The sequence below is a fragment of the Drosophila subpulchrella genome, unplaced genomic scaffold (genome assembly GCF_014743375.2).
Source record: "Drosophila subpulchrella strain 33 F10 #4 breed RU33 unplaced genomic scaffold, RU_Dsub_v1.1 Primary Assembly Seq392, whole genome shotgun sequence".
Lineage (NCBI taxonomy): Eukaryota > Metazoa > Arthropoda > Insecta > Diptera > Drosophilidae > Drosophila > Drosophila subpulchrella.
The window spans coordinates 55,001-66,684 of record NW_023665614.1 but is presented as its reverse complement, the minus strand read 5'-3'; the positions used below and the strand labels follow the sequence as shown (position 1 = coordinate 66,684).

The following is an 11,684-nucleotide window of genomic DNA, read 5'->3' as shown; positions in this document are numbered from 1 at the left end:
AACTCATATTGATAAAATAAGTTTTGAACAATAAGAGGATCAGCCGCCAACCAACCAACCACTGCTACCATTGGAGGAACATATACTTACTTTTTATATGTCCTCTTACTTGAATGGTCCTCTCTTTACTTGAAAATTTCATTACCATAGGAATCTATTTATACATGGAATATGATTTCCACTACTTTTTCGCGTCACTAATAATTAATATGACGATACAGACTTGCTACCATAACATAAGTCTTGAACAATAATAGGAGCAGCCGCCAACCAACCACCAACCAACCAACCACTGCTACCATTGATAGTAATTTTATATGTCCTCTTTAGTTGAATTTCAATACCATAGGAATATTTATACATGGAATATGTTTTGCCACTACTTTTTCGCGTCACTAATAATATGACGATACAGTCTTGCTACCATAACATAAGTTTTGAACAATAAGAGGAGCAGACACACCAACCAACCAACCGCGCTGCTACCATTATATATACTTATATTTATATAAGTCCTCTTTACTTGAATGGCCTCTTTACTTGAATTTCAATACCATAGGAATATTTATTTATACATGGAATATGTTTTGCCACTACTTTTTCGCGTCACTAATAATATGACGATATAGACTTGCTACCATAACATAAGTTTTGAACAATAAGAGGAGCAGACACCAACCAACCAACCGCTGCTACCATTGAATGAACCATATATACAAACTTTTATATATGTCCTCTTTACTTGAATTTTAATACCATAGGAATATTTATACATGGAATATGTTTGCCACTTTATCATCGCGTCACTAATAAGATGACGATACATTTTGTTTGTTCAATATTTACTTATATATTGATGTTTCCAATTTAGGTCTTTTATATTTCTTCTTCCCTACCTTACACACCACAAACAAAGTGGCGTGCGATGCTGCAAGCAAGCATAATGATTATGCCCGCTTGCAACATCTTTATTATCGAATCATCAAGCAAAGGATAAGCTTCAGTGGATCGCAGTATGGCAGCTGCTCAACCACTTACAACACCTTGCCTGTTACAAAAGTCGTTTACAATTGATTCTAGGCTTTGTCATTGTATTAAATAATGCTTTTATATGTAACTAGCGCGGCATCAGGTGATCAAAGATCCTCCCAATTTACTATGTTACAAATTACATTGGCATCACATCCATTGTCGTTTATAAAGTAAATTATAAACTTTAAATGGTTTAGAAGCCATACAATGCAAATTGCCCCTTATTTATCATTGCAGTCCAGCACGGATACGACCTTAGAGGCGTTCAGGCATAATCCAACGGACGTAGCGTCATACCACTGTTCGCTCGAACAAGTATTGTGCCATTGGTCCGTACCTGCGGTTCCTCTCGTACTACGCAGGAATGCTGTCGCAACAACGTTTTGTCATTAGTAGGGTAAAACTAACCTGTCTCACGACGGTCTAAACCCAGCTCACGTTCCCTTGCATGGGTGAACAATCCAACGCTTGGTGAATTTTGCTTCACAATGATAGGAAGAGCCGACATCGAAGGATCAAAAAGCGACGTCGCTATGAACGCTTGGCCGCCACAAGCCAGTTATCCCTATGGTAACTTTTCTGACACCTCTTGTTAAAAACTCTTTAAACCAAAAGGATCGATAGGCCGAGCTTTTGCTGTCCCTGTGTGTACTGAACACCGAGATCAAGTCAGCATTTGCCCTTTTGCTCTATGTGTGGTTTCTGTCCGCACTGAGCTGGCCTTGGGACACCTCCGTTATTATTTGAGAGATGTACCGCCCCAGTCAAACTCCCTACCTGGCAATGTCCTTGAATTGGATCATACCTGAGTAATTGGAGTTATACCAAATTTTCAAATCAAAAATACATAAATGCACCGTTTTATTAAAGAATTTGTTTGCGATTATATAACAAACTCGTGATACTTTGATCAAGAAGCTTGCATCAAAACCCAATACCATAAGATATAATAAATATATCCGTATAATGGCTAGGAAATGATACACGTTCCATTTAATCAAGTAAGTAAGGAAACAATAAGAGTAGTGGTATTTCATTGGCGATACCAAACCGAAGTCTAATATCTCCCACTTATTCTACACCTCTTATGTCTCCTTACACTGCCAGATTAGAGTCAAGCTCAAAAGGGTCTTCTTTCCCCGCTAATTATTCCAAGCCCGTTCCCTTGGCTGTGGTTTCGCTAGATAGTAGATAGGGACAGTGGGAATCGGATCCCTCCGCTTTTATTTAACGTGGCATGTTCCGCAATGAAGGGATTACAACCACGGCATTCTAATATACCCACAAGTGAGTATATAATGCACGGGTCTAGGTTAAGCGCCAGACCAACGCCCCGGACTAGAAGCTATAGCTATGTACATAGCAACCACCCCAGTAGCAATTCGAGTGCTTACTTGTCGGGCAAGCACTCCCCCTTGCGTAGGGGCGAGATCTATCTAAAATCTCTACTGTTCTGTGGGTCGCAGCACCCGAGTTGTGTAACGCAACATCCACGTCGAGCCCGAGGACTCTACCCGCGATTTAGGTGTCAACCACAGCCACCACGATACTCCCACAAGGGGGCCAACCTCAATGAGCAGCCTTGGAGCTGCTCAACCCGTGGTACCGAAATTACAGGCTCGGTGAGCCTCACCCCTTCAGCTCCGACAAGCTCGGATGGGGCAACCATTTGCCATATTAGTCGCCTCCTACGACAAGCTATGACAGGCTGTGGCAGAATTCTTCGCCGCTACCACACGGCAAGGGTTTTGGACTAAAAGTCCCTCCTCCTGCGGAACGCTTCGTCAGCAAACGTGTTGAGTCGTCGAGTCCTGTCCTCATCCTCCAGAATCCTTCCAAACGTCCAGTTTTCACCATCTCGCTGCACTCCAAGTCCATCAAGGTCGCGCAAATCTGCATAGAGGGGGCAGTCACACAAGACGTGCTGCCAATCCTCAACTGGATCGCCACATGAGCATGCGGCAGAGTCCGAGAGCGCTCTATTATGCAGAAATGCGTTTAACGATCCGTGTCCAGTGATCAGGAATCCGGTGCGCATCGGAAATCCGAAGTGTGGATTCCGAAATGCCAGAGTGACATCTGGGATGAACTTGTAGGTCACCCGTCCAGATGCATCTACGTCATCCCATCTGTCCTGCCATCTGTGCAGTAAGCACTGCTCCATACGCACCATCTTCTCTTCCCAGCTCAGACTCGTGAGGTCTTCGCCATACAGCAGATCGTATTCCTCCAGCGGGTATCCACGCTTTAGTTTGTATTTAACTGCCATTTGCATGGCAGCTAAATCAAACGGGGGAACGCCAGCAAGAACCTGCAGTGCCGCAGTGGACACTGTTCGGCATACCGGAAGGCTTCCCATAAGGATTAGCCTCTGGCAAGCAAGGAGTCGCCTCTTGGCCACAACTTGCTGCGTCGTAGTGACATACCATACCGAGGCACCAAATAGCGCACAGGGCACCATGAGTCCGGCATAGATGGTCCGCCTGGCTCGAGGACTGAAACCCCAGTCTACTCGAAGCACACGCGCCAATGCTGCAACGACTCCAGCCATACGCTGTCGAAGGTTCCCGACGTGCTCGAGGAATCTCAAGCCTTCGCTGACTGTGATGCCAAGGTACCGGCAGCTGCTTACATACGGCAAGTTTGCTCCAGCAAATTTTACCGCAGGGGGGCGACTTGGTACACGCGAAGGGCCACGCGTAAAGTGTTCGCTTCCTTTAAGCAGCATAATTACCGTCTTACTGGTGGAAACGGCAACGCCGACTTCCATCCCCCACGTTTCAACGATGGACATTAGTTGCGCTCCTTTTGTCTCCAGCGCGAGTCGGGAGTTTCCCTCGACGAGAAGCAGCAAATCATCCGCATACGCACTCAGTGTGCAGTACGACTCAAGGCGCCGGATCAGTACATCCATCAGCAGATCCCAAATGAATGGGCCGCTGATTGACCCCTGCGGACAGCCTCTAGTTACGGGGACATCAACTTCCTCGTAACTGCTTCGGATGACTGCTCTTCTGCCTGAGAAGAAGCTCTGCCACAAGCCCATCTCTCGGCATCCCAACTCCGCCAGTCGGCGCAGTGCAGCACTCCATTCCACATTGTCGAAGGCTCCCTTGAAGTCCACGAAAATGCCGAGCACGTATTTCGCCGGGCTGGCGTGAATACTGCTCTTCACGTGCATCCAAGCATCCTCCACACAACGTCCTTGGCGAAAACCGAACTGCCACCTGCAGCCTTCCGGAAGAACTTCTCTCACACGATCTACCATGATGGCCTCCAGCACCTTTCCGAAAACCGGAAGCAGGCAAATGCCGCGGTACGACGATGGCTCACACCTGTCCTTGTCGGGTCCCTTGAGCAGAGCTACCACACGAGGGCATTTCCACTCAGCAGGGAAGTACCCCGACCGGATGCAGCTGGAATACATCGCCGTAAGATGCTGAGGTATGGCGCGCCACACAGCCTTGCAAATCGTACCGTTGATGCCGTCCATGCCAGGCGAGCGTTTGCTCTTCAACCTAGCGACACAAGCACCAACCTCAGAAACTTCCAGGGGCGGTGGGAATTCCTCCGCTGAGGCAATCGGTGCATCGGACTCCGCAACTGGGAAAAAGTTGCGGAGGAGCACACGCGCACAGTCACTCCAGTTGGTGACTAGCTCGCCATTTACGCGAAGGCACCCAATCTCCGTCCGTTTCTTGCGACCTCGGCACATCTTGTAGACGCGCCCCCAGGGATCGTGTGAATTTTCTCCCACGAAGCGTCTCCAGCTGTCCTCCTTCGTCCTCAGGATGAGCTTCTTGTAGGCGGCCGAGGTAAGTCTCAGCTCGCGCACAATAAGCTCGGCCACGTCGTCATGGCGACGACGTCTGGCATCCTGAAGTCGGCGCCTAAGTCTCCTGACTTCGCGGCGCATCGCACTAAGGTCAGCGGTCCACCAACCTGGTCTCGATCTCGGCGATCCTGCAGTCCTCCTACCCAGAACAAGGTCGCACACTTCGTGGACGATCCTGCGAAGGGTAGAGGGCTTGTTGGTCCAGCGGCGATTCTGAGAAGTCTTCCGGAAGTTCGGTTGCCCTACTCACCATTTCCTGCTCGAACAACCGCCAACGTGCATTGGAGAAGTTTCCAGGACGGCACCGGAGCTAGGCTCTCAACGGCTGTATCGGTCGTTGGGTTGGCCACAACAGTACACGATGTTGTGGTCACTCAACTCCCAATCGTCCACTCTCCACTCGTATGTGGCTAGCATAGATCCTGCAGCGTTGGCGATCGTCACGTCGATGTCGCTCCGTCCGTTTGCTGGACTCGAACGTGTACACCGAACTTGGCTGGTTTAGAACCACGGCTTCCTTCTCCACAATCCACTGAGACAGCAGCTCACCCCGATTATAGTTTGCAAGTCCCTCAGCGTGAGGAGGGAGCTTGCTAAACCACATGGGGGATGCTGCGTTCGCATCAAGGCCAAGGATTGCGGGGGTTCTGCTGGCCAGCAGCAGGACCGCAATCCAAGTACGCGAGGTACGGTGGTAAATCGGCATCAAACTGACAATATGCGGAGCATAGAAAGATTAAGCCAAATCTTCCTTTTATGCTCACACATACGCCGTACTCCGTGTGAGGGGCTTCCACTTGCATGCAGGTGCATCCTGGTGATTAACTAGGATGGCCGCTTTCCTCCTCGATCGGTAAAACTCCTTATACCGTCAGGCAGCTCATCCATCCTCACGTCGTTCACATATGGCTCCTGGACCAGTGCGAACAGGCTCTTGCTCTCCTCGCAATCGGACTCCGAGCTCGATGGTAGCAGCTCGTCCTTTGCCACAATTTGCTTGGATGAAGCTATACATTTTTAATGTCTAGCATTCACCCGCGCCAGCACCGCCGCATACACAGGGCACCCGGGGGACAGCATATGGTGCGCCGATGGGTAGCCCTTGAAGCGGCAATTCCGGCAGTCCACCGGATTGGTGCAGCCTCGCGCATTGTGGCCAGTCTGTCCGCACTGTCGGCAGACCTTGTCGCTCTCCTTCATCCTGCAACTGGCCACCTTGTGGTCGAAACCGACGCACCTATGGCACGCATAAGTGCGCACCAAGGCCCGGCAGTTATATGCAAACCACCCTATGTAGGCTTTTCCTCCGTCCAGGACATCAAGTGCCGTCGCGTCGACCTCTAGCGTCACGTTGACCGTGGCGCCATTAGCCTGCGACCAGGGCTTTTTCGAGCCGCACCGTCCTCTTGAATTGTGCCAGGTCCATCTTGTCCTCGAAGTTGTTTTTATACAACTCCGTCATGAAGTCCTCGGGCGTGTGCGCAGTGTCGACGTTGCTCACTACAACCTTTGGCTTAAGTTCCGGGGTCTGCTTAATTTCAAGTCCGGCCTCGCCGAACTTCTTGTTAGCCATCACGCGCTTAAGCTCACTGGACGACGGGGTACGTATAACCGCACCGCCACGCGCCAATCCCCTGACTTCATGGAGTCGGACTCCTAGTGCAGGAGCGATTTCTTCCGCACCTTCTCCGCCAGCTGCTTGCCCGAGATGGTCGGGTCTGGGCTGTGCACGACTGCCGACCAGGTCTCCCGCGGCTTTCGCGGCATCGGGATCGGCGTGGCAGAAGGCACTGGCAAGCTGGGGTACGCAAGCTGCATACGACGGCTGGTATAGCAACAGCGACTGGTCGCTGAGCTGGCGGCGGGTGGCGTCTTTTTGCACTGCTTGTAGCGATCATCGAGGATGGCATTCCTAATAAGCAGCGACGAGATCAAGCCGTCGTACCTCGTTGCGCCTTTCATAATCTCCGTCTGGAGTTTTGCAGACACTATATTCACAATGAGCCCTAGCAGCTCATCCCTGATCGCAGTCGACTCTTCTGCGACGCGGCACGATCCTTGCTTCACGATCTCCATGGAGCAGTGCGACGAGCGAACAACGGGAGGGGGAGAGGGGACTACGACCTCAACTCCAACGGCGACTTTTGCTGCAGCGGCTGATGTCGAGGCTTCAGCGGCGTCGGCAGCGGCAGCAGCAGCGGCAGCGGCAGCAGCAGTAGCAGCTGCAGCTACTACAGCAGCAGTGGGGGCGGCGGCAGCGGGAGCGGGCGGCGGCGGCATCTCCAGAGAAGAGAGCGTCTCCTCTACAAGGGGCTCTGGCCCGCCTCCAACTCCATCCACGGCAACAATCTTTGCCTGCGAGGCGTCCCTTGCGGCAGCACCTCGTCCACGCTTCCCCTTCGGGCGGCCTTTTCGTCCAACATTGACGCTACCTCGACTGCTGGCAGATTCGCTGCCCGAGCATCCGCCCTCCGTCTCCATCGGAGATGGAGCCATCGCCCACCTACCCTCTAAACTTTTTCTCGAGCAAGCTCACTTACCCGATAAGAAAGCTTAGGCGGTACACGCACAGCTGACGCGCGAGAGGAATCACGCGAGAGGGAACACCTGACGCCAAACGCTCTCGCGAAAGCTCTCTCACGAAAGCGCTCTCTCGAAAGCGCTCTCCAAGCACACGCGGCGCGCGCACGTGTGGAATTTTCCACAAAGGAAAACTCCGATTACTCCGCTCACCGCTGACTTTTCCTAAATGTTTTTACACCACCGTACTCCTTTCGCAAAGGCACGAATTTTGACGCAAATTTTAACTTTGTACACCACGTACTTTCCGAGATATGACCGACTGATTGGGACCACGAAAAAACACACGTCCGTCGTTAATCCATTCATGCGCGTCACTAATTAGATGACGAGGCATTTGGCTACCTTAAGAGAGTCATAGTTACTCCCGCCGTTGACCCGCGCTTACTTGAATTTCTTCACTTTGACATTCAGAGCACTGGGCAGAAATCACATTGTGTCAACACCCGCTAGGGCCATCACAATGCTTTGTTTTAATTAGACAGTCGGATTCCCCAAGTCCGTGCCAGTTCTGAATTGATTGTTAATTGATAATCGTTATAATTAATAAGAACTAATTGGTTTAACCCAATTAGTATTCTTAAAAATTTTAGCAAGAAAGTTCCACAATTGGCTACGTAACTAAACTATCCGGGGAACAAGTGACCAACATAAATGCCAGACACTCTATTTACCCAGAACGAGCACATAAACCATGTTATTGTTTCCCAATCAAGCCCGACTATCTCAATCTTCAGAGCCAATCCTTATCCCGAAGTTACGGATCTAATTTGCCGACTTCCCTTACCTACATTATTCTATCGACTAGAGACTCTTCACCTTGGAGACCAGCTGCGGATATTGGTACGGCCTGTTGAGAAGTTTGCGTGTCCCCACCATAAATTTTCAAGGTCCGAGGAGAAAATATCGACACAACAGTATATGTCATGCTCTTCTAGCCCATCTACCATATCTCTCTGCGAAAGACTTCCATGGTAGTACGGCTATAAAACAGAAAAGAAAACTCTTCCGATATCTCTCGACGGCTTCTTTATGGTCGTTCCTGTTGCCAGGATGAGCACGAGGCCCATATTTAATAACAAACGGATACTCAACAGGTTACGGAATTGGAACCGTATTCCCTTTCGTTCAAAATTATTCAAGTATATTAATTAGCTTGATTTATATAATATAATTATATTTGTATGGCATTTGTGTTTTACTTGAAAATTTTCGGCTTTCGCCTTGAACTTAGGACCGACTAACTCGTGATCAACCACTGTTCACACGAAACCCTTCTCCACTTCAGTCCTCCAAGGTCTCATTCGATTATTTGCTACTACCACCAAGATCTGTACCAATGGCAGCTCCATGCAGGCTTACGCCAAACACTTCTACGCATACCATTGTACCTTCCTACTCACTAAAGTTTCAAAATTTATATCACAAGTAATATAAATCATCTACTTTAGCGGTAATGTATAGGTATACAACTTAAGCGCCATCCATTTTAAGGGCTAGTTGCTTCGGCAGGTGAGTTGTTACACACTCCTTAGCGGATTTCGACTTCCATGATCACCGTCCTGCTGTTTTAAGCAACCAACGCCTTTCATGGTATCTGCATGAGTTGTTAATTTGGGCACCGTAACATTACGTTTGGTTCATCCCACAGCGCCAGTTCTGCTTACCAAAAGTGGCCCACTGGGCACATTATATCATAACCTTGAACTTCATATCAAGAAAGTTAAGGTTCTTACCCATTTAAAGTTTGAGAATAGGTTAAGATCGTTTCGACCCTAAGGCCTCTAATCATTCGCTTTACCAGATAAGATTATTTTATATAACATTAAAATGCACCAGCTATCCTGAGGGAAACTTCGGAAGGAACCAGCTACTAGATGGTTCGATTGGTCTTTCGCCCCTATACTCAATTCTGACAATCGATTTGCACGTCAGAACTGTTTCGGTCTTCCATCAGGGTTTCCCCTGACTTCAACCTGATCAAGTATAGTTCACCATCTTTCGGGTCACAGCATATATGCTCAAGGTACGTTCCAGTTAGAGGCATAAATAATATAAATATCATTATACATAACTATATAGAACGCCCCGGGATTGTGTTAATTAGCTATAAATAGTTAAAAAACTAATCCCATTATTAGTCAAGTTAATTACGCTATTAGGTTTATATCCCAATAACTTGCACATATGTTAGACTCCTTGGTCCGTGTTTCAAGACGGGTCCCGAAGGTATCCTGAATCTTTCGCATTGTTAATCATACAAGTGCATATAATAAACACAAAAAATCAATGATAATTATGCCATTATATAATTCCGAAAAATTAACGCACTGTATTCATATAAATCTATCAGCACTTTATCAAATTAATAACATTTATTCTGTGTTAAAATGCAAGCAAATTAATTTGAATAAACTATAAGTTATATTTTATGATAAATTTTGTATGCTAATAGATTACAATGTCCTTATATGGAAAAAATGCACACTATTATCATAATATTGTTTAAATATTACAATTTTAATGATGAATTTTCCATAACGGATATTCAGGTTCATCGGGCTTAACCTCTAAGCAGTTTCACGTACTGTTTAACTCTCTATTCAGAGTTCTTTTCAACTTTCCCTCACGGTACTTGTTTACTATCGGTCTCATGGTTATATTTAGTTTTAGATGGAGTTTACCACCCACTTAGTGCTGCACTATCAAGCAACACGACTCTTTGGAAACATCATCTAGTAATCATTAACGTTATACGGGCCTGGCACCCTCTATGGGTAAATGGCCTCATTTAAGAAGGACTTAAATCGTTAATTTCTCATACTAGAATATTGACGCTCCATACACTGCATCTCACATTTGCCATATAGACAAAGTGACTTAGTGCTGAACTGATTTCTTTTCGCTCGCCGCTACTAAGAAAATCCTGGTTAGTTTCTTTTCCTCCCCTAATTAATATGCTTAAATTCAGGGGGTAGTCCCATATGAGTTGAGGTTGTGTATAACTTTTTTTGCAATTAATTCTTTATATATAATGATAAAACATTTTATTAAATTCGTTATATATTTTATATATTTGTATGGCATTTGTTTGGTCTAACGAATCAACGAAGAATAATAATATTGTCAACGGCTTTCTATTTACTAATCTTTAATAAGAGACAATTCTAGATAAATTTTTTATGCTAGACATTTCTCAGTATTATTTGATTGAAAAAGAAAATATTTCTCTTCGTTTTTCACATTCAAATTATTTACTAATGTGAGATAATGTTTTTCATATATTTGTTAATATTATGAATAATATAATAATTAAATTATTATTATCCAATAATATACCATATGCTTATAAAATTTCATTATAAAATTTATATAAACAACTTAATTAGCATAGTCTTACAACCCTCAACCATATGTAGTCCAAGCAGCACTATAAAATTAATTAAAGTACATAACAGCATGGACTGCGATATGCGTTCAAAATGTCGATGTTCATGTGTCCTGCAGTTCACACGATGACGCACAGTTTGCTGCGTTCTTCATCGACCCATGAGCCGAGTGATCCACCGCTTAGAGTTTTATATATTGGTTTGGTAATTTTGTCATATATGTTTTTATTGAAAGAAATTAAAAATACACCATTTTACTGGCATATATCAATTCCTTCAATAAATTGATTTTTATACCTAAAACGAATGCTGCGAAATGTCTTAGTTTCATATAACCAATAATATATCAAGTATTTTTTAAATGGCATTTACGGTATTAATACTTTTTTTTAGCGATATATATTGAAATTTATATAAAACATTAACCTGTAATAATCAGGTACAACATTGTACATTTTAGGTTGTTGCATTATCCAATGTATGCGCATAACTGAGATGAACAATACATATCGCAACGCGTGTATATTATGGTCCATATACACACAGTGTTTTATTAATTAATTGCATTTAATATACAATATAATAATAATATTAAATAAATTTAATAATTTCGATTTGCTTGTTCGAATTTGTTATTTGTTTGCTTTTGCTTATTTATTTATCTCTTATTTAATGCAATAATATATTTATTATTACAATTATTATTTCGATTTGCTTGTTCGAAATTTTATATTTGATCTATAAAAGATCATATTTTTGGCAATTTATATTTTATTTGTATTACTATAATATATTATATTATTATAATAAAAACAAATTTTTTTATTAACGGTAAGGATATTAAACAA

The 11,684-nt window shown here is 45.2% G+C and overlaps 1 non-coding gene and 1 pseudogene across 1 annotated transcript; both read right to left on the bottom strand.

Annotated features, from left to right (window-relative positions):
* Positions 1–974: 974 nt before the first annotated feature.
* On the bottom strand, positions 975–10,445 carry LOC119562123 (annotated as a pseudogene).
* A 401-nt stretch (positions 10,446–10,846) lies between these two features.
* LOC119562126 lies at positions 10,847–11,025 on the bottom strand. The gene has a single exon (XR_005221697.1). It is a non-coding gene; the product is annotated as a 5.8S ribosomal RNA (ribosomal RNA).
* Positions 11,026–11,684: the final 659 nt, after the last annotated feature.